This window comes from Rhipicephalus sanguineus, chromosome 2, assembly GCF_013339695.2.
Source record: "Rhipicephalus sanguineus isolate Rsan-2018 chromosome 2, BIME_Rsan_1.4, whole genome shotgun sequence".
Classification (NCBI taxonomy): Eukaryota; Metazoa; Arthropoda; class Arachnida; order Ixodida; family Ixodidae; genus Rhipicephalus; species Rhipicephalus sanguineus.
The window spans coordinates 238,423,562-238,447,802 of record NC_051177.1 but is presented as its reverse complement, the minus strand read 5'-3'; positions in this window follow the sequence as shown (position 1 = coordinate 238,447,802).

Below are 24,241 nucleotides of genomic sequence, written 5' to 3'. Positions count from 1 at the left end.
TAGCGCTATCGCGTTAAAAAACATGATTGTGGTACCCGCGTTAATAAAAGCTTGACTTTGTACGTTTGAGGTTTAAATAAAGTAATGGGGCATAGATTAGCGTAATGGGCACGTTTATGTATAGGCACGGGAGCAGAGAAGACGTAACGAGCGCGCAGCTTAACGCCTGGACACGTTGCTTCATACATGGGCGCGCAGATTAGCCTTATGGTCACGTAACGACCGCAAATAGTTGTCGCAGTCAACCTGTGCACTTCGTCACAAAACTGGGTCTTGTTCTCGGCTGTAGGCGAGCTAATTGCCTCCAACTACAGCCGTCGTTGCTTTGGCGTCGTTGGGCCATTGGTCTTCGCCATAGTGCCATCATCACCATTATGCCACAGTGTTTCACGTTGTTGTTGTTTTTGTTGTAGTTGTCACATACAAATGAGACAGCTTGCACAAAGCTGCAGGAGTTCAGCGCGAAGTTAGGGCCGTTCGCCGTAATTCTGGGAGACTTCTTACTCTTGCTGAAAAAAAAAAAAAGCTCGGAGTTGCTAAAACATGAATCCTGCGTACTTTTCTCGAGCTCTTTTACGCATTGACGCAGGATAGTACCACGACTTGTTTCTTGATTTTACAAGGATCTTTTTATACTTGCAAGTTGCGTTAAAATTAGTTGCGAATTTCAGCTGTTTTCGCTGTAGCATACTAAAACCCGCGTCTTCTTTCTTTTTTTTTTATTGGCGCCAGTATGCCCTATACGGCATAAGTTAAATAAAAGGAAAGAGCTTCTGGTCGTGCGAAACTCTACCGTTGCAGCAGCTAGATGTAAAAAAAACTTCAAAGTAAGAGTACGTGTTCTAAGCCATATGAAGTGGTCCTAAATATCTGTTTATTGTGTATAAACAAGTTCTATCTTCTCTCTATTCCCTCGCCATATATTTTATCACCCGAATTTGCAACACTTCCCGTTTACATAGAAGTCATTATTTGTAGCTCGACTGAAAGGCTTATGCGAGATGCCTTTAGGCGTGTGTGATGATTCATTTCGGTTTGTCCGCCTTCGAAGACCAAAGAGAGCTGTATGGAGGAAGAGGAAGACGAAGTGGGGCGGGCGGCCGTCGCCGCGTTCTTGGCGGGAAAGTATGCGAGGCCATGCGAGATTTCATAGAACAATCAAAGAGATTTACACAATCACCACAGTTCCATGCAAAGTTCCATAGTTAACCAAAATCAAAATCAGCAAGATCCTTTTCTATATTAATTTATTTCTTATTTGATGAGAATTAATCGCACACACTTTTTCCTTTTTTTAAATTATTATTCTCGCAAAATTGTAACAAATCTTTTTGTTTACAAAATAAGAAATTATTCTGATTTCTAGTTTTTAAATATTTTTCCTAAGCTATCCGATTCTTGGCCAATCCCCCTGAGTGGGTGTGAGCTAGCAGCACATGATCTACATCTACATCTACAATCCCCCAGTGTGGGTATGCACCACAGCTTCTAGGGTCTACTCTACTCTACTCTACGTCGCGTTCGATCAGGTGTTTGGGGCTTCGAACCCCGTGTGCTATAGGCCGGTCGCGCTATGCGGGTGTCACCGGGCCCGCAAGGACGACACAACGGTCCCACACTGCCGTCGGCACCCTCGGAGAAGTAGCGATCATGAGCACTTGCGACGTGCCTTCTTGAAAGACCAAGACAAGCTGGTCGTCATGCTGCCCGGCGCCTGTGTTGTCGACGTCTACAAGACGTGGCTACTTGCAAGTCCGACACGACCAATTCATCGTGTTGCCCGGCGCTTGTGCTCGACGCAACGGCATGAGTGAGTGGTCGTCGACTTCATAAGCATGGGTCAACGAGCGTGCGGTGCCGTGCATTGCCGTGGAAGGACGTGCTTGGTATTTCACCAAGGCTGAAACATTAGCGTCGCTAGCGATGTGTCCAGTTTATGTGTATTGTGTCAGTTGTCTATGTTATTTAATTGTGATCCGTCTGAAATGATAAAAAAATTTTCTACGTCTTGGCTTTGCACGTCTGAGTTCCTGGACCCACAAACCTTCTCAGTGTGATTCGTTTCGAGTCGACGGTCATCCCTTTCTTGAATTTTACGTGAAAATGAGTAGCAAGGGTTGTACAAAGGCGCCAACATCTCCCATACATTTAGATAATGGTTAATTTTTTAAATACATGTATTGCTCGATCTGACATTTGCTCTAAAAAGAAAAGGTCAGACACCGATGTGGCACAGATGTATGATGGCTTGCATTCGCAAGGAACTGTGAGAAAGTTAAAATCTATGTTAATAATCAGAAACACCTACGCCTGAAGGCTGAGCGTGCATTTTCCTAACACAAGGCATCGCATGCGTCATGTGCCGTAAGACGAACCCTTTTTCCTTTTTTACACTGAAGCGGGTGCAGCCCCTGTGTTGGTGGTGCGTTTTGAACGCTACGGACCGCAGTTCGCAGACGTTTTGTTCGGGACACTGCAAGTAGACAGACGTGATCAACAAACAGCATCCCAAACCATAAATAACGAAAAAAAAATGGATGGGGCTGTACCACCTACACTATTTTTGTTTCCTCTACGATTAATAAGCGCTTTGATAAATACATCTCATCGTGACGGTATCCCCAGTTCACTCTTGTCAAACAAACTTTCAAGACCAAGTCGTGAATAAGCGCCTCTTGGTTTCACTCTACCTACTTCCCGCGCATATGCACTGAAACTATTTGAAACGGTCACTAACTTGCAAGTTGCAATCCCCAGTGACCTTTACTTTTCCATGACAAGGTCACACTTTTTCTCACCCATTTATGTTTCAGGGGCGAAGCACCTTATAGGGTCTCGCCTTGTCGGCGTGTCATGCATGTCGTAGTCACTGTCCATCATAAACGGCTATGCGCCACAAAAATTGGGTAAATCTCACTACTCGCCACTGGTCCATGGGAGCGAGGCCCACCACTGGATACGCGGGCGCTGCAATCGCTGTGACGTGCAGGGTTGGATCACGTGACCATCGCCTCGCTCTGGCGAAGGGAAGCGGACAGTTGAATGCGTTGTTTTTAACCGCGCTTTCGCTTTTGAACAGCGTTGTTTTGCTCTCATTTCTTTTGTGCGGACCCCTAGAGGCTACACAATCCGGAAAATGGCAGTAAAAGATATCGGCAGCATGGTAATTTTCTGCTCCGTGTCACAGCGCGCTACGTACGCGAAGGGGCCAGGCGTGAGCTTTCACTTTTACCGCCACTCTGCTTTTCACGAGCATGATTCCGCTGTCACCTGTATTTATTTTTTGTTACCACAAGCCTGTGGTGTTAAGATGAACACCGACCACGAATATTCACGGCAGCATTGTGCACAGTGAAAAATGAATGCGCAAACAGTCCGGTTAAGTGTGTTTTAAAATATGACGTACGCAACGTGCTGACACGTGTGGAAAGTCGCCGTCATGACGATTAAGCGTGTGCGCAGTTGTCTAGATTGTCAGAGATTCAAGATAAAGCCGAGAAATGCAGTTATTTTCTCTTTCCGTTATCTTTGCCTTATCCCAGTCTATTTCGTGGCCAGTTGCTTCTGCGCGTTCGGCCAGCGCGTCCGGTGAAACCATTCTTACGTCATACATGTGCTGCTTGAGTCTTTGCTGGAAGTTACCTGTCTCGCCGACCTAACTTCCATCACTGTTTGACCCTGTCCCCACCCGCCCTCGTGTTCATTTTAATTGTCCTCGTGTTGTTTACCGGCCGCACGGGTTTCCGTCAGACTCTCGACTTCAGTCCATGCTTATCGATTATTTCTCTAAAATGAGCCCATAGCCAGTGCCACTTGTTCTTCTTTGTGTTGTTTTACGCTACAGGCGAAAAAGTGGCCAGCTTCAAACACTGATTCAACTTCTAGCAGCAGCCAACGTTGGCAGCAGCCGCGAAGTGTCATACTGCTTATCAATGACGCTTTATAAATGCTGGACGCTGGTATTTTCACAGCAGCATAATATTGCCATTTAGACCACGGTAGTTACACCTTGCAGCATGGTCATTCAAGTGCCCAGGTAATACGGCCGGCTGGCACACGGTGCATTTGCTATCGCAATCAAGCCTGATCGGGACCGTATTTTTCGATCGCGATTCGCCCCTTTGTGCAAGCTGGATAACGGAGTCAATCGTGGAAATTTTTCATCCCGATGTGGCTTTAGTGGCGATCGAAAACGCACCGTATGACAACCTTAGAAAATACGCGCAACGAGAAGCAACATACAGATATTAAAATAGTGCCTCAGACGAACTAATGTGAAATGTTATGTAGCTACAGCCACGCTATATCTTACACCGTGGCTACAACACTGAATGAGGCGCGCGCGTACATATATGGCTCTCGTGCGTTTGTCTCCAATCATATGTGAAAGGTTGCGGCTGCATGAATCTCTAAGCATACTGGATTGCTTCCCACAAAGCGGAGAAACCACTTTCGTCGCGCTTCATAGGAATATGTGTACTAAACAGGAACGTAAATTTGCCCATGCTTGTCGTGTCAACCGCGGCCGGTTTTTATATGCAAACCTACAACGAATGAAGTTGCACGGTTGCCCGCATTTCTTGCAGTAAAAAATATGTTTCTTTGCAGCAAGCACGCGTTAAATCCCATTCGACGCAAAATGATTCGTTACCTTTTACAAAAGCAGCGTGCGCGGCCCCCGTGGTTTCCATATCGGTGGCCATAGCAGACGACGCCGGCAGTCAGGGCGCTGTCTAAGGCATTATGAGGACGTAACATTTTTTTCTGAGCAGTTATTTAGCATTTCGTACAGTCAATGATGAAGCTGCAGCAGTATTTTACTGATTTATTTGAAGTGAAGTACAACAATAATAATAAAAAGCGGACGCGAATGCGGCTGCGGGCTGAGCGGGAGAGGGCTGGCGGAGCAATCCAACCTTGCACGTCACAGAGATTAGCAGCGGTGTCAGAATCCCCGACGAAATTTACCAAGGCGCTCAAGCTTCTTATATAAAACCAGAGACACAAAAGTGCATCTCTACGGTAAAGTCATCTATTTGAAACACCACTTCTTGCAACATACCTGCAAAGTGATGCTGCGTTAATGGATTGATGGCGAGTAAAGCAAGGCCCACGACGCGGCGGTCGGGCTTGACCTGACTGTCCCAATGTGGTAGCGGCCCGCTGCGCGCTGAGTCGTGCACCTCAGGATGTTCAATAAAGTTTTGCATCCATCCATCCATGTGGGAAACACCGGCGCACACTGCATGCCTCGCCCCTCTCCAGGTTTCACGTTAGTGGAGCTGAAACACCGTTCCCTACATGCCTCGGCCCTCCCCAGTTTTCATTGTTTTTATCTCAAGTTTTACTTACACTTGTAGGTGGCACACGCCAGTGCCGGCTTGTGCACATATTATTATGCAAACTAGTTAGTGTCGATTTGGGTACATTGCTTAACTTAATCGCAGTAGAAATGACTGAAGCCCGGACGGCGCGCACACATGCGCACTGAAACAAAGAGGAACGAAACAAGCACGCGCAAAAACCAAAAATTCATTAAAAAACGGCAGGCAGTACGATTATGGTGCAGATAATTTCTGCCGCACTGTGCCGTTGTGGCCGTTTTGTCGAAGCTCTTCAACCTAGTAGCCTGAAATTAAAAAAAAAACAAGAAAAAAGAAACAGGGCTGATTTAACACCGCGCGCTGTGTGGTCAGGAATTTGGAAAGACTATAGCGTGTATAGCACACTGTAAACCATATTACACCTATACGTTTTTGGTCTCTATAACTCACACCCATACACACCACGGAAAGGGCGTACCAAGCCGGATTACACCCTTTCATGGGCGTACTTCACGGACTTACACCCTTTGTGCATCAATTTTCAAGGGCGTAATATGAACACTACACCCTTATGGCAAAGCTAGAATGCACGGGGTGCTTAAGCAAACCTACACCCTAACACCCCCTAACACCCTTTAAAATAATAATAATAAATAATATCTGGTGTTTAACGTCCCAAAACCACAATATGATTATGAGAGACGCCGTAGTGGAAGGCTCCGGAAATTTCGACCGCCTGGGGTTCTTTAACGTGCACCTAAATCTAAGTACATGGGCCTCAAGCACTTTCGCCTCCATCGAAAATGCTGCCGCCGCGGCGGGGATTAGATCCCGCGACCTGCGGGTCAGCAGTCGAACACCATAACCAATAGACCACCGTGGCGGGTCCCTTTCATAATTATGAAATAAAGCGGTCCTTCCCCCTCCCCCCCTCCACCCCCGCCCGTGCTTTTCTCCCTTCATTCTGAAGCACTCTAAAGAAAATCTCATATAGCTAATTCTTCCAGGGGAGAACTATATACAGCTATAATTCACCACCCAAACCCACTCTGGGAAAATACCAGATCCAACTGTGCTTATTTCGTGCATGCATGCTATATCGTAAAACGTTGTAGCAGTGTGTGTGCGCGCACAACGATGCGAATTGACAGAAAAAGAGAACGGAATGTTGCGGCTCGCAGTTGTAAATTGTAACTGGGGCTTATGGATGAAAGAACTTTATTGTTTGTCCGGAAGATTAACGGCCCGGGCTCAGGTCTCCCATGTCGGGACGTCAAGGCCTTGCCTCTCCGCCGCTTCACGGGCCTGCTGGACTGCCCAGTGTTGGTCGGCGAGCTTGGAGCTGCGCAGAGCGGCTCCCCACCTCGCCGAGAGAGCATCGGGATTAATACGTTTGGCTTTAGCCTCGCATTCCCAGAGCATATGCTTAAGCGTAGCTGTGTCTGTCTGGCAGACCTTACAGATGCAGAGCTCAAGCGGTTACCTGGAGACAGCTGCAAACTAACACTTACACTAATCCACTGCTATATCACCGAATGTACCCCGAGATCTATAACTGAGGCTTAACAGCTTAAAACATTCGCCAGGGTAATATACGGAAACTTCATCACAAAAATGTATAGGTGTAACCTTTCAAGAAACGCCCCCGCACCCTACCAGTTATTAGGGTCTTATATTTGAACATATGCCCTTCATGCGCTCTTATTTGAAAAAAAAAAAAAGGCTGTGCGAAGGGCGTTTGTGTCGTATTTACACTCTTTGCAAAATTGTCAGAAATAAGTGTGTACGAAGGCTGTTTCAGTGATCGAAGCACCCTTATGTGTGGGAAAAGGGTTACAGTGCAGATTGGTATCAGTGAAAACACGCTTCCCAATATAGCTGTGTGGAATTCACTCTGGTTTGAGCGGCTGGAAACGACAACCGGTAAAGGAAAGCACAACTAACTCTGCCAGCATATTGCATGTTGTAGAAAAGACACGAAACCATGCAGAGAAACGACCGGTCGTGTCTTCTAGCACTTTTCGCGTCTTTTTCACCTCAGTAAGTATCAATTAAAAATCCAAACAAAAAGTATTATTGTTAATTGTTATTAAATATTATTAAAATATTACATAAAGCGTTATTAAATGTAGTCCTTGTTCGTATAGGTATGCTTTAATTGATTAGTATAATACACTTTCCTGTTGCATTATTCAGCTTCTTGTATATGTTAAATATATTTATATATATATATAGCTTTGATGCTGCCAGTGCTTGCTATCACACTGTCTGCTCTGAATACCCCTCCCCCCCCCCCCCCCCCCCCACACACACACCGTAATGCCATCAGACGCTGTGGGTATGGCAATAAATAAATAAATAAATAAATAAATAAATAAATAAATAAATAAATAAATAAATAAATAAAAAATAAATAAATAAATAAAATCTGGGGTTTAACGTCCCAAAACCACGATATGATTATGAGAGACGCCATAGTGGAGTGCTCCGGAAATTTCGACCACCTGGGGTTGTTTAACGTGCACCTAAATCTAAGTACACGGGCCTCAAACATTTTCGCCGCCACCGAAAATGCAGCGGCCGCGGCCGGGTTTCGATCCCGCGACCTTCGGGTCAGCAGTCGAGCGCCATAACCAGTAGGCCACCGTGGCGGGGCATAAATAAATAAATAAATAAATAAATAAATAAATAAATAAATAAATAAATAAATAAGTTTCGCAGGGGTTGCGATTTCAGACTCCACCCTCCTCCTCTCGCTCCACCGTGCGTCCTCTTCGTCATCTTCTTGCTCTTGGCACTAGACTAAGTACTGTTTTGCCCTTTACCCCTAATAAACTCTTCTAGTTTGCTTTTACAACAGGTAAATTGCCAGAAACATATCGTTTAGCTATTAGCTTTGTCGAGCCGAATTTCAGAGCTTTATTGGCCCATTTCCGGAATCCTACAAAGTTCAAGGAGACTTAAACGCACACAGCACTTTGGGGAGATGTTCTCGCTGCCTCGCGTGAGGGTACTTAATGAAAATTTTGCTCTTTTCCAAAGGTATGTGTTTGCTTAATAACATGTTCATGTCTTGAAGATTTACGGCAGCGCCTGCTTTCTTGATCGTTTTGTAGTTGTAACTCCGAGGCTCACTATTGTCGCCATTCCTTGTGTTCATTACAAGCGTTCATTACAGGAGCTTTCATCTCCTTCATATGAACATCCTTAAGACGTAAAATATATATATACATACTTATACATATACGGTGCATGACGGCGGCGACGGCGACGGCAAAATCCAGCCGAGACTGTCCATAAAATTGCTCTCGCAATAAAAACAAACGCATACAAAAAAAGTGAGACAGGCTGGCAAATGGTACTGTAGTAACAAATAGCACTGTAGTGGACAAACAATTTTTGTTAACAGAGGCGTTTTGCGCTAGTACTGAAGTGATCACACAGGAAGTTGGACGAACCCGCTCTACTGAGTCACGAAAGCTACAGCGTTAACAAGGAAAAGGTAAAGTATTGTACGTAGAAGGCGCATTAGTATGTAGCCAAGCCTGGTCAAGTCAAATATACAGAAAAAAAAAAAACTAAACGAATGCGCGAATTGCCAAATAAACGACTAAAACTTTTTGGAAAATTCTCGAGACGTCAATGGTAGCAAAATTCTCGAGACGTCAGTGGTAGCAAGTTACGCATTAGAAAGGGAGCGTGTAGTTTTGTGTTCGTTTCAGGTTTGAAGAGCTTACTCGTGGCGAGTGCTCATCGTCGTATCGGTGGCAAGAAGGAATAGAGCTGCGTTTGACGTCGGCAGTTAATTGCGCCTGTGGCTGTTTTCTTTTCCTTCTCGCAATCGCGCTTTCTGCGCGTCTTTTTATTGTCGGTGAAGAGCACATTGTACGCGTCCACCGAAAAGGCCAGAAGTAGGTCCACCCAGCAAACTGCGTCGTTATGTGGTGAACAAGTCCCCGACGAGTCGTTAGGAGATTGCGGGAGTCCATTTGTCACCGGCGGGTAGGGAGAGTGCTTTCGCACACACGGAAAACTCGACTGGAAGCTGGGCTTCAGTAGGCCGGCCATTAGGGTCCGCGTCTGTTGTCACCGGACTTTTCTTTCTTATACCAGCCGGTCTGAGAACTGGGTAACCTCCCTGTCCTTCCGTTTGTTCTCTTCCTCCGCTTCCTTATACGTAATATATATATATATATATATATATATATATATATATATATATATATATATATATATATATATATATATATATATATATATATATATATGTTCATTAGCCCTATGCGTGTGTGAATGACTAAAACGCCACAATATGAAAACGAAGTGGTGAGCTAGCAATTCTATCTTAAAGAGGACACACGCGCACGCATACTTGAAGTACAAATAGAATTGGAGAGATGTAAGGAAAGAAAAAAAATAAAGAGGAAGGCACACCACAACACATCCAGTCACACACCGATTACGAGCATTAATGACGAGTGTCAAGTCGAGTGGATGAGAAGATCACAAAGCACAGCCTTGTGAACCTCGTACCGAGTTGGTGCACGGACTTCCAGAAACAGAAAATCATTAGCAGATGCTACAACAACATTAGTTTGGATCAAACTTGCGCAGCAGCACAGAGTGACAACTGTAGAAAGTCGGGCATTGTTAAGAGCAAGTGCTCAAGCATGTCACCGAATTGTCGGTAAAGGCAGTGCACAACGTTAACAAGCTTTATGCGTAAGTTGGCCAATAGAGGGCTATGTGCGGCAAGTTAAAGCGCAGATAGATAATGGTCCACGGGGTAAAATCTCCTGGCGAACTTTTGACGCAAAAAAGTAAAAAAATCACTGCACAAGCACTCCGTGCAGATAGTTAACGAGCGCAGCGCAGCTGAAACGTGCAACCCTGTGTGTCATGGGGTAACAACAGTGAACCTAGTACTAACCAGTGTGAATATTGCATTAAAACATAATGAACCACCCATTATGTTAAACCAAAGCCAAACGTGTGTGTAACCTCACTAAGAAACACCAATACGTTTATAAACAGTTGGAATTAAGCCAGTGATAAACACTGGGGCCGCGATTTTCCGCTTCTTTGGTAAATCATCAGTACGGAATGCTTGGGCAGTGATCGTATTTTGCCACCCCAGCGAAAAGACCGGGAATATATATGGTTGGAGGCCCTCACCAGACAACGAAGACGAAGAAATCGGATGACGATGAAAGGAGGCACAGATAACTAGACAATCGGAAGTTATGATAACCAGATAACCCCCCGTTGAATCTGTATTCAAGCAGGACTGGTCTGACGATATTACCTCTATGTCAATCCTGCTTAGAAATAGAGTCAATAGAGCGATATTCCACCTGCTAATCTAGAGTTAAGATTAACAACAGAAATTATACGTGCCTTTCCTGCTTCGATTCTGGGATTTAGTCGCAGGGATGTCTTTAATGCTGTTTGTGGCTTCAGTCACGCAAGAAGTCAAATGGGATTTTAATTCACACTTTTATCATAATCTTAAAGTAGCAATGAATAAATAACTAAAAACAGGTTCGTTTACATTCTAGTATTATTATTTCAATTATTCTATTCAGGTTAACTACTAAGCTGTCTGGTCTGATTGTGCAAGTGCACAATTATTGCACTCTTTCCTACATATGTTTTCTTTTCGATTTCTTATCGTTATGTATATTTCAAAATATTTTTAAAAAGATCATATGAATAATTCTTGACCGATCCCCCAGTGTAGGTACGGGCCAGATCAGAGAGACATTGTCATCATCACCGTGTACCAAATCTTGGCTGATCTTGCGAATCAATCAATCAATCAATCAATCAATCAATCAATCAATCAATCAATCAATCAATCAATCAATCAATCAATCAATCAATCAATCAATCAATCAATCAATCAATCAATCAATCAATCAATCAATCAATCAAATTTTATTAGTCTTGTAAAATTGGCCAAGTCGGCCAAGATTGCGAGATTGCGAGTCGGTCAAGACCATAATTGAAGAAAAAGGAACGAAACGAAACTACGCTCATAGCGGCTTACTTTCAAACAAAACGTTAAAGGGGCCCTGCAACACTTTTTTCAGCATGGTCAGAGAACGCTGCCGATCAGTAGTCGAGGCTCCTGAGAACACGCTAGCCAAACATTATAGCGCAGCACGCCGCCTGGAATTTGCAAGTAATTCTCAAGGTCAGCTAGAATTCGCTCGCTCTTCTCTTGACAAATGATGCCATAAACCCAAATGACCGCGCCATAAACAGTCCAGGGCTATTGGCTGATTTGAGCATCGTGAGCTGCATAGTTACAGGGGCCGCCGTGGGATGCCGCGACGTGCCCGCTAGCTAGCATGCGGTCACAATGAAAGAAAGCCGCGCGTTCGATGAAAAAAAAAGAAGAAAAAAGAAAGTGCTCAAGGTACGCGCTCTGACGGAAGTAGCTTCTTGCCCCCTTGTCATCACCCCCCCCCCCCCCTGCGTAGCTGTCAGCGCGCTCGCTGGTACGAAAGGAGAGTACAAGCGCTTAAATCGTACGACAAATACCTGCAGCTTCGCTCGTACATGACGGATTCTAAAGATTTTTGCGGCAGTAGATTCGCGAGGCAAAAACTCCTTTAATAAAGTCACTCGATGGTTACTTGGAAAAGCGTTGCAGGGCTTCTTCAATTTTGCAAATGGGCAGCTTTTTTTATACTGAACTCCGCTACTAAAACAAGAAAGGATACATGTACATACAAGTTCAGCCCATTTCACTATTACGCCTGGGTGGTGCTTTCTATGAACGTCAGCAACATTTTTCGCGTAAGGCAGCCAATTCACAGCTTGCGCAATGTCGAACCGCACGTGGGATATTGAGGCAGCCTCTGTCGTAAGCGCTGACGTTTCTAGAGATGATCCTTTAATTACCGAAGGCGGTTTCGCAAATGCAGCACGACAGTGCGCACAAAGACTGATTTGCATGATTTACACTAATGGTCACTGCTGAGACTTTGGCTGAAAGCCTTCCTTCAGTAATTGCAGGATCATATTTATAGGAATAAATCATTGTTCAGAGATTACTAAGGCTGCCACAATAGCACACACGCAGGTCGATGTTATATAAGCTCTGCATCAGCCGCCTTGTGCACAAATGAACTGACATTTACAGAAACCACCGCCAAGGTTCAATCGAGGTATGAACTAAATATGTCCAAACATTCCCTTTTTCTTGTTTTGTAGCGGTGTTCGGTATGAAAAAGTTGTAGAAGTGCAATAAATTTTTTTATTGCGATAGCAATTATATGGACACTCTCGACGGGATTTTGCCGTCATGTCCCGTATAAAGTCCAAATTGATAACAACGCCCCCCCCCCCCCCCCGCGCATTGTGTGTTCGACCGCGGGTAAAAGCGCGCGAGCGGGGGCGATGAACGCGGCTGAAGCAGAGATCAAACGAGCCGGCCCATCTCCGTTGCTCGGCGGGCGCATCTGATACCATCACTACAGTGTACTTGTTCTAATACACTCTACCATCACACCGCTCGGGAGGCCTGCGGTCGAAGCAGAGAGGAAACGCCCCGCCCGTTTTAAACGAGCATGAAAAGACGCGAGGGGGAAGCAGAAATACTGCACTTTGATTCTAAGGGCGCGGTCGCGATCGCTGGCGCGCGCGCTATCTTGGCAGCCATGAGCGCGCGGTTCTCAACACTAAGAGACCGGGCGGAAAGAGCATCTCTCCCTGGAGCGGCCGTATTCTCTTACACCAGCGTTTTGTAAAGTTACGCGAGATCGGATCCAAAAGAGTTAGATGCCAGCTTGACTTCGTATAACATCACAATTTGCTGCTATCGGAGTAATTGCTTGGCCCTTGTGTTGAAACTGTAATTTTTTTTTGTTTTGTTTAAATGACAGCGCTGTGTGGGCCTTTCTTGAGCCTCTTTGATAATATTCGCCGCATTTCTGTCTGTTATAGTCGTGTTTTCACTTACTGTGTCTATAAATGTAAAAGAAAAATAATATACCGCATAAGCCTACGTATTTGGCTGAAGTGAAAACAATAATTTCCAAGCTTGTGTCGTCGTCTCTTTTTCTTTTGGTGGTGGCGGAAACAACTTCAAATTCGTGGCCTGGGCCTAGGCCACCCCCAAGGAGGACCGGAGACCCTGTCCCCTCACCACCTCACGGGCTTGCTGGATGGCCCACAGTTGATCTTGGGGGCTTGAGCTGCGCAGCGCGGCCGTTCACCGCGCCGCAGCTTCATCTGGGAAGACTGCATTTTCTTCGCGTATAACCGCAAATTCACAGAGAATGTGCCTACGAGATGCATGAGTCCGGCCGCATAATTTGCAGTTATCGTCTGAATAGACGTCTAGGTATATGCTCCTGAGATGTACAGGGTTGAGGAAGCTCTGGGTTTGTAATTGCCTCCAATGTACCGCTTGGGCCCTGTTGAGCTTGGGGCTTAGGGATGGATAAATAAGCCTGGATTTTTGCTAAAGTTTTGTTATGTCACAGTATATGGTCATTCTGTCCCTCTCTGTCCAGCCCTCCACTGGATTTCCATCCCACGTAGAGGACCCTTCTACACGGACGCGGAACGTGAGACCTCGCGCTACGCCGTGGACCTCTCCATTGAGGTTGGGTACGGGGGTGCGGGGGACGTATGAGTCGGGAACCATATGATGTGTTGTTCTTCCGTCTCTTCAGAGGTGATATAGTTCGCGTAGGCTTTGAGTATAGCCGTGGCCTCTGGCAAAATTATGCCTTGTGCATAATTTCTGACCGCCGTTTGCGAGTAGCTTAGTATATATCTGCAACCGGGGCAAACGATTGTTGGGGCCATCGCGATTTCTTCCACCACCTCAGGGTTTTTACCGCGTAGACTACACGAGCTGACCAATTGTTTATCAGAATTGAGGACTGCCACTGCGAAGGCATGTCTATCCGCGTTTTCTGCTGCGTCTACAAACAGCGCTTCGTTGTCCCTACCGAAGGCTTGTAGTAAATACCTGGCTCTACTCTCTCTTCGACCCTGATTGAGTTCGGGATGCATGTTCTTAAGTAGGTTAGCCACCTGTAGCTTTTCTCTCATCGAGCTGGGGAGGGATGTCTTGTCGTCGTGCTGCTTGTGATAGGCTATCCCCAGTTTGTCTAGGATGCTCCGGCCCGTTCGTGTCCTGGTTAGTCTCGCGAGTTGCGAGATTTGTTGTGCCTCTATTACTCTTCGAGCGTATTGTGCATGGATGCCCAGCTGTAGTAGAAGTTCCGTGCTTGTGCTATCTGGAAGGCCCAGCGCCATCTTGCGCGTTCTTCTAATTAGAGTGTTTAGCTTGGCCTTTCCCGCAGTGCACCAGTTGTGGTAGGCGGCCACGTAGGTTATGTGACGAATGCCGAAAGAGTACGAGTCTGACGACACTGGCCTCCTTCATACCGCGATGTCTGTTGGTGATTCTTCTGATGAGCCTCATCGTGTTCGTGACTTCAGTCTCCAGACTCCTGATCGTTGCTCCGTATGCGCCGTTGGATCCTATGATGGGTACGAGCACCTTAATCTGCTTGACCTTGGGTATTTCTCGTCCTTATTTGGTGTGTACGCGAATTTCTTCGTACTCAGCATGCCGGATGTAACACTTGGGGGATCTTCCCTTAAGCGTTGGGCGGTAGATGAAGTTCACATTTTTCTGGCGAGCAGACAAGACCGGTTCCTGCAAGGTACTGTTCCACTACCTCAACCGCGGTCTGTAGCCGCTGCTCAATTTCTCCGTCGATTCCCTCGCATACCAAAATCTTAATGTCGTCTGCGTATATATATGCAGTCCTCTATGGCGTTTAGGCGTTCGGGGAGGCCGATCATAACGAGATTAAAGAGCATCGGCGAGGTGACGGAGCCTTGTGGGATGCCGACGCTGCCCATGCTCCTGCCTTCGGATGCGAGTTTGTCCAGCGTTAACGAGATACACCTGTTTGTGAGAAAATCGTGAACGTAGCTGTCCGCTCCGTTGCCTAGATTTAGTGCGGCTATCTTGCGTAGTATGGCTGCGTGAGCTGCATTGTCGAAGGCTTTCTTGAGGTCTAATCCTAGAATTGCCCCGGTACCTGTCGTCTTTTTGTCAAGTATCTAGTGTTTGATTTGCAACACTGCATCCCGCGTGGAGAGATGAGCTCGAAACCCGAGTATGGTGTCCGGATACGCTTCGATGTCGTCCAAGTGTGCGTTGATATGACCGAGGAAGGCATGTTCCATCAACTTTCCGACGCACGACGTAAGGGATGTGGGGCGAAGGTTGGCAAGATTTGGGGGATTTCCGGGCTTTGGGATGAGCACCATTTTCGCTCTTTTCCATTGGCCCCGTATGGATCCTCGGGTCCAGCATTCGTTGATGTACTTGGTCAGCATTCGCTGATATGCGATCCGGTTGCACACATCGATTGAGTTCGTCATATATTTCGCAGATAACGAACAAGCTAATTGAGCTAGAAGAACTTGTTTCTGGCCGAGTTGGCGCCTACGTTTGCTAAACATGTTATTCCTGTCGAAATGCTTGAAACATGAAGGAAGGACAAAGAAGAACGAACACGAAGAAAGGACCAAGATGGCTCTCCTCTGTCTCTTCCCTGTCCTTCGTGTTTCAAGCATTGCGCCAGGAATAACATGTTTAGCAAGCTAAGTGCGGCGTGTAAGACCTACAGGTCCAACCTGTTTGGTAGGCAATGAATGTCGTTTGCATCCCTCCTTAATTCTTTTCTCGACGGCTGTCGATCGGTGGAACGAATGCAGGCCTGGTGGTCGACGAAAGCACACAGAGCCAGCTTTTCTATCTCGACAAGGCAAAACATGATACGCCTGGCGGAGTAAACAGCCTCTCGTATTTATAACTCGCCCGCTACGGCGGGTCTTTGTGCTCCGCGATGTTTGCGACTCACCTCTCGGGAAGGGTAAAAGATTTATCGAGTGTGGTTCGCTCGGACACCGAGAGATAGAGGCCTCTTTTGTCGGATATGTGTACCCTCCTCCTGGTTAATGATCTGTGTGGCTGTTGACTTTGAAAAGGACGAAACGTGAGAGGCGAACGAGGAAAGACTTCGTGCGCATGGAGCTATTGACAGAAGCTTTTCAACGAGGTAGGCCATGAAAATAAAACTACAAAAAAAAAAAAAAACTCTGAGTATGTAGTACTTGCGCATGCATGAAAATATGAGTGTGCTCCTCTCGAATCTAGACGATGTGGTCTGGCGCTGAAGACTTCACTTTTTTTTCAGCCTTCCCCTGTTTTGAAGTATTGTATCAGGCGTACATACATAGGCACACCGTCGTATTTGTGAGGCTGAGATTGTGGCAAAGACATTCGACTTTTGTCGCACAGGCGGGTCATGTAATGCACTCTACAGAAAGCGATCTCATTATAACTGCAAGTGGAGGATGGCGGCCCATCGGAAAAGCCTGCCGTGTCGTGAGACATTCGTATCGAAAAACTACGCACACTTTTTGTGACTGAATTATTTTTTAATACATCACAGTGGCCGTTCTGCAGAACAACGATTTAAGTGCAATGCATTTGCACAAGCGTTAAATAAGGCGGGAGTTGAGGGAGCGTCGCTGGAGTCTTCCAGGTTCTAGTGACACCCCCCATTCAAGTGTTTTTCATCTTTAGCACAATACTGTTGTGTCACGCTTCCATGATATAACTCCATATTAAGTGGTTTCCTCACATGCAAAGTCTTTTTGTATTGAATTGATGAATAGGAGAGGTTGGTGCCGTTATGGTGGCACCGGTTACTCTTTCTCGCTTAGCAGACAAAATATGTAGTAAAAAATAATAATAAGAAGGACACAAAATGTTATACAATCGAACATAAAATGTGCAACCACAGTACAATCGAACACCACATGAAAGCTCAGATAGGTGAAAGTACATATACCTACGCAAGTAGTGGAGAATTTACACGCACAAATTATTAAAAGAAAATAAATATTTTACAAGTATTATGTGCTCATCCGCACTCTATATATATAAAAAAAAGAGTCAGAAGAGAGTCACTGCATGACATCAAAGAAATTGCGCGACGAAAACACGGACATAAGAAGACAAGTACAATTACGCTGTGTTTGCACTTGTCTTCTTATGTCCGTGTTTTCGTCGCGCAATTTCTTTGATGTCATGGAACACCAACTAGCCCAAAATAGCTGTTCTCATTAAGTCACTGCATCTTGGCTATCTTAAGTTGTCGAACATCTCCAAAGGGAGTTATATGCGTGACAAGTCGGTACTCACCGAAAAGAGTAACACGTACTCCTTTGTTTTTATTACAGCGTGCATGTTGATGAAGGCGAGTTCAGATAAGCATTAAAATAGCACCTGAAAAATATAAGAAAATCAATCAAGGAGAACATATTGATGAATTCGGAGCTTTCAACGGGTGAAACCTACTTCTGCTGGCCCTGTTTGCCATGCACCGACCGATGGATGCATCTCCAGTGGCCATGGTCGTACAATGCATCATCAGCCTTCAGCTGCTTCAAATGCATATTTGTGATCCTTATCTCAACATAAGGGAGAGATGTTTCAGTGAAGCTCCAGTTGCGGTAGTTATATTGCCATACATCTTCGCTGTCACAATAATTCTGGTAAGGTTTTAAACTCGAGTAAACTTGCAAATGCGAACGTGATAACTTTTAGTTACTATTTGCACACCTGCTGTCGATGGCTCTTGATATTTTACCCCTGAAAAGATGTCAGTACGTTTCTTCGCTCGCATACCTCATGAGTTTTCATAGAATAAACTTTTATTTGCTCCGTGTTGTAGACGAAGTGCCCGTTTACAGCCGTAGAAAGAGAACAGCAGTATACAAAGTGTTTCAGCTAAATTGCGCAAAGTATACTTTTTAATTTCGCACAGTTTAAGAAAAGCTGGAAAAAAATTAAGCAGGGCAATTATCTTAGCATAGATGAATAATCCGAATGGCTGAACAAACGTCACAACTTTTCTATTGAATATTTTTGGTCCCAGTTACTATTTTAAGGGTTAGTTAAGCAATCTTTGTTAATTACCCAACTTATAGGGTTGGCAGTTACGTTAGTATGGGTGACATATTCCGACGTTTCAGAACAAGTGCTACAACTTTTGAGTTGAGTATTTTTCGCTAGAGTGACTAATTATTATTTAGACAATCTTTGTTAACTACCCAGCTTGGCAGATCGAAAAAAAAAATACGCTGACGTGCTACGTACGGCTCAGGACAATACTGGGACAATTCGACACGCGTGGCGCATACGTTTGTTTTTATAATACTAGGCGCAGTTTAGTTGAAACACACTGTATATAACTCCCCACACAATGAGCACACCGAGACCCTGCTTCTTGCACTGTATGAATGAACTTACATTCGGAATGTATATACACTTTATGGGACGCGGCATGACATTTCATCAGCACTCCGCATCGCCCTTTACTGCACTTGAAAAAACCATTTGAATAGAAGACCGTGCAAGTCGTTGGTACAAATCAGCAGAGGGCTCTCATCATGACCCGGGACAACTGACGCGCGACGGCCGTTTCCCGTATCACACGCTGCGCACAATAAAATCGTCATCTAGACCGGGCGCACGAATGCACTGCCATTCGCTCGGAAACAAATGGCACGATCGAGCGGTCGTTTCACTTCAAGCTGTTCGTAATGACTTGACGCATTAGAATACGTAGCTTATACGAGCAGGCTTACTTTGCATTGCAAATGCTTGCGCCGAGACATATTTGCCATATCTTTTGCATCCTTCTCCAGGCCTCTGAGAAACAAGCAAGAAAAGAGATGTGGTAGAAATCACGCGGGAGAGTGCCGCAAATTATCTTTATGGAGAGATTCCGAACGCTTGATCCAGGCGGATGTCGTATCGGTGCTTTTCGTGGTGTTATTATTCTAAGCTTGCGGTCATGGACGACACTTGTTTTCGTAGCAAATACAGATACAGAATCAGCAATGAGCCAACACTAAGCCAACATCAGAAAAGAAAGCGATTGCGAAATTAATGACACTAAATCTAGACTTCCATTTGTTGTATGCGGAGCTCCTGCCTGCTTTGGAAGAGGCTCTCCTGTACAGTCGTGGAACTCCAGAATCATATGGGAGTGCGTGTGTCATCCAACATTTGCATCACTGGTCGACCAACCAGCGTTTTACGCTTTAAAAAAATCACACCGTACCTAGCACATTTGCCTAAGACGACTGGAAGGCGAAAGCCATTTTCTTACTCTTCTCAGTCGATCGCACCCGAAAGCTTTCCGCACCCAACGTGGTTTTGCACTGCCTCCGGGATTGGAAGCTTTCTGCATCTCACGTGGTTTTGCAGCGCCTCCGTGATCAGCCACCTTTGAAAAATCGGCGATGTCATGAAATGACGTCACCATGTTACGTCACGTGATTTCACGTCACGATGACGTCGTAAAATTTTGCGACCTGTGGCGTCGTGATGACGTCATAGAGGGACTTCATCACATGATGATTTTTTGAGTCACTCGCGTTGACGCCGCCAACGCCGACGGTCACTTTTCGCTCGTCTTGATCACGGTATAAGACATATACACCATGGTATTGATGAAACCGAATGCTACGACCGGCAAACATAAACTGGCCCAGCTTGGCAGCATCGATCCTCATTTTTATTCTTTGCATCAGTCGGGATTTTTCACTCTCGGGAAATGCCGCTGGCGCCAACGACAGAGCATTTTCTGTGACACGGCCTTCTTAACGCTCTCGCGTTAAAACTTTGCTAAAATTTCATCAATATTTAATTTACAGTAATAAAACATAAAAAAAACGTGATGTAACAAAACTGTCGTCACGCTGCTACTGACAAAATAAAGGCGAGAATGCTGTAGCAACAAGGAGAGGTTTAAATAATAAGCGCGAATTCTCTTCTCTCAGCTTTTAAGCGACACATTCTCTTCTCTCAGCTTTTAAGCTTTTAAGCGAAACCGTACAAATGGATGCGTGCTTTCACATCCTCAATCTTGCATGATGTCTATTTAGCTATCCTTTGCTGTTGCCCGACATAGGTGGCCAGGTCTGCAGATGCCCAACGCGTCTCTTTCTTCAACCCTTCCTGTGAGAACAACGTACACATTTGCTTTGAGGCTCAATAGAACACCACCGCTAGAAAGGACACGGGACAAAGCGCCACGGCTGTGTTATCTTGCGCCTTTAAGCAAATGTGAGCATACACCAACTCGCCCGACAAAAAAAAAGTTCTCTTAGACATAACTGACTGCGTCAGTGCGAGTGACAAGGGGAGTCTTAATGAAAGCGCTGCGTCGCTGTGTCCGTCATCATGCAGCGTTAAACCGTTTCATGAACCTCGGGGGCCGTAATTACCTGGACCTAATTACCAGGCATTTGTCTTGGTCACGTGCGTCTGCAAAAATAGAAATATATAGCGCGAAAAAAGAACCATCTCTAATGGTTCAGGTTGTTTCTCGTGTCGGAGAGCAACAGTTCTCGACGACTTGCAAGTGTTGCGCTGCGCGTTGCAAAAGCTACGCGAGCGCGCACCTAATTTGGACAACGCCCTGCGATAAAAGAATTCTATACATAAGTTGCGTTTGGAGCTGCGACCGCGTTGGTGGCGCACTGGTTTACCAGAGAAGCTGCTCGGAGATTTTGCGAGTGGCTGGGAGCCGAGAAAGTAAGGAGCGACATCAGAGGTGCCACATTTTATGCTGTTGTTACAAATAAGCGCTGTCTATAGCATTTGCCTATAGCTCAACAGAATAAGAATGTTTAGGAACTAACTATAAAACACACTAGTCAATTTTTTCATTTCTAGGCATCAGTAAAGAGCACTAAACGCAGCTCATGGCATAGTATGGGTGTTAGATATAAAAAAATGCTTGACATGTATTGTAAAGGTAACCACGCGAAAAACGAAGAAATAATAGGCACACAAACAACCGCACGTAGCGCTGTTTTTGTTGTGGTTTTTCTGACTTCGTTTTTCGAGCTGTTCGCCTACCTCTTAACAGGTGCTGTAAAGGGGTTGTCTATGAGGTTGCTCTGACATACAGAAGGGCCTATATACAGTAGAATCCCACTGTTACGTTCCTCACTGCTGCGTTTTCCTGGCTGTTACGTCGTTTGCCGTCGGTACCGGCATAGCTCCCACAGGATCCACTGTATTGGGAACCCCACTGTTCGCAAGCGACACGGATAACGTACTTTCGGTTACCGCAAACAAAAGCATAGCCTTCGAGATTCGTAATGCAAAGATGACGTGCTTCCCAAATAACATTCTGCTTGCGCAAAAAAGCGCTCATTATTCCAAATCAGCTGATTCACACAGAATATATGCACTTGTCTTCTACCAGCCGCAGTGGTCTATTGATTATGGTGCTTCACGGCTGACCCGAAGGTCGCTGAAACGAATCCCGGCCGCGGCAGCCGCATTTCGATGCAGGCAAAACGCTAGAGACCCGTGTAATTAGATTTTGGTGCGCGTTAACGAACCCCAGGTGGTCGAAATTTCCGGAACCCTTCACTACGGCGCGGCTCTTATAATCATATCGTGGTTTTGGGGCGTAAAACCCCAACAGTTGCATTACAAACTTGGATACTCGTTCCTAAATAGTTGTTGGTAGGACAACTATATTTAGTTGTCCTACCAACTAAATATAGGGGCGGTATACATATAATAATAAAATGTAATAAATAAGAGTAGGCTGCTCATAGCGATGCTAGAAGTCACGCGGTCCCTTATGCATTTCCCTAAGACAACTACAAAGCGAAAACCATAGTCTTTTTCTTCTCAGCAGATTGTATTGATCCCGCCCGAAAGCTTTCCGCACCCAACGTGGTTTCGCACTGGCTCCGTGATCGGAGTAATCGGAAGCAATTTATGCACCTCATGCGGTTTTGCAGTGTCTCCGTGATCGGCCCACCTTTGACCAAGTGACGAGGCCATGTGATGACGTTATCATGCGACGTCACGTGGTGTGACGTCATATCGAAGTAACGATGACGTCAGGATTTCGGCGACCTGTGACGGCATGTTGACGTCATAGGGCGACGTCATCACACGATGATTTCTTTGCATCACTCGTAGTGACGCCGCCCACGGTCACTATTTGCGTTTTATGAGGCGTCTAAGGCCTTAATACGTGTTGTAAAGCATAATGCGAAGCCAGAGGTTTTAATCAATCTAAGTAATCTTACAGAGAATCACACAACTCAAAAACATGGCACCAGACGCCCAACTTAGGTAATGTTGCCCCTGTACTTTTATATAGCACCAATGCTATGTCCAGGCCGAGAGAAGTAATCAGCAAAACACGAACAATATCAATCAATCAGCAAAATCAGCGAAAGCCCACATAGTTATTTTCTTCATTTATAGAAGAAGGACCGTTTATGACATGAAAGTGTGAAGCTGTTCTAGAAGTCTAAGTCACCGTGCTCACAAAAATCCTTGCGGTGTCTAAATATCAAAACACAACAAATTTTTAGGTCGACGCCCGCTCGTCGTGCTGCTGACAGCAGCATTTGTCATCCAGTTCGACAGCAAAGTAAAAATAACCATTACACATTGACGTGCGCGTCCGTTCTTTACTTCTTTTCAGGCAGAAGCAATTTTCGACTGTCATTTCTTTCTACATGACTACTTTTGCAGATTACGTCGCCGTGGTACTTGAGAGCTCTGGTCGCACAAAGAAGGGAATGCACAAAGAAGGAACTGATTTTTCCTGAACCCTGAAAGCTGATGAAGGTTTCATGTACCAGGTTTTCCAACGATACCGCGCCGCGTTCGCCGTGTTAATTATTTTTTCCAAATTGGCATTCAGGAAAAATATCTTGCCAGTTGTGTTATTGCGACGCTTCACGTGTATGTGGCGAGCACTGCACCTGGAAGCGGTTAATGAGAGACATGAGCCTAAAGATTGCGTCAACATAGAAAATACTGCTCGAGAATAAAGTAAGGGGAAAAATGAGAGAGAGAGAGAGAGAGAGAGAGAGAGAGAGAGAGAGAGAGAGAGAGAGAGAGAGAAACCAAGGGCGGCTGGCAAAGAAGAAAGAAACGAACATAGGCTGCGATTATAATATTTCGGAATAGGTAATAATATAAATTTACGTAAAAAGCGGGACGAGAGTATCTCGCTTCAGTAACTTTGGGCGCAATGCATGTAGTATACATGCAGAATAGGGGTATGTAAGACATTACTGACGCAGCACAGGCTTGAGCTGAATGTCTCCCCTGTACGTGTACGTATACATGCCCCTGACGTCATATCAGGCTAATGGAAGGGTTCCTTGGGTGACACGTACCGTGCATGTTCTGACGTTCGGTGATTGTTTCATGTAAGCACTCACGCATTTCTCCGATTCGCTTCGAAACTGACGTAAACATTCTGTCAGTAAAGTTGTCACCTTTTTGACAAGTCTGAGAATGTTTGGCGGTAATACTAATTAGGGCGGTGTCGTCAGCATACATAAGCATCTCGGTAGTTGTTAGTACAAGAGGCAAGTCATTTACGTATAGCAAGTAAAGTAACGGACATGATACGGAACCTTGCGGCACTCCTATTTGTATGGACCGGAGAGATGAATTAGTGTTATTAATAATTACTGTCTGTTGTCGACCTTGAAGGTAACTCTGGAAGAAATTCCACATAGTGTTGCGAAAACCATATTTGCTTAATGTGTAAAGTAAAATGTCATGGTCTACCGTGTCAAATGCTTTTCAGGGTTCAAGAAAAACCGCTGCGGGCGAATTTTTTATCTTGAAGGTGTGGGGGCGCTATCACCCCTGGTAAAATGTTTGCGCCTAAGCCGCACGCTCGTCTCTCGGGATTGGCTGCATTTAGGTTTAAACGGGCCGGGGGAGATGTGGTGCTGTGCTCGCGCGAGTTAGGGTAGCGCGTATGCAGAGCAGTCCGGGGAGAGTCCGGACGAAG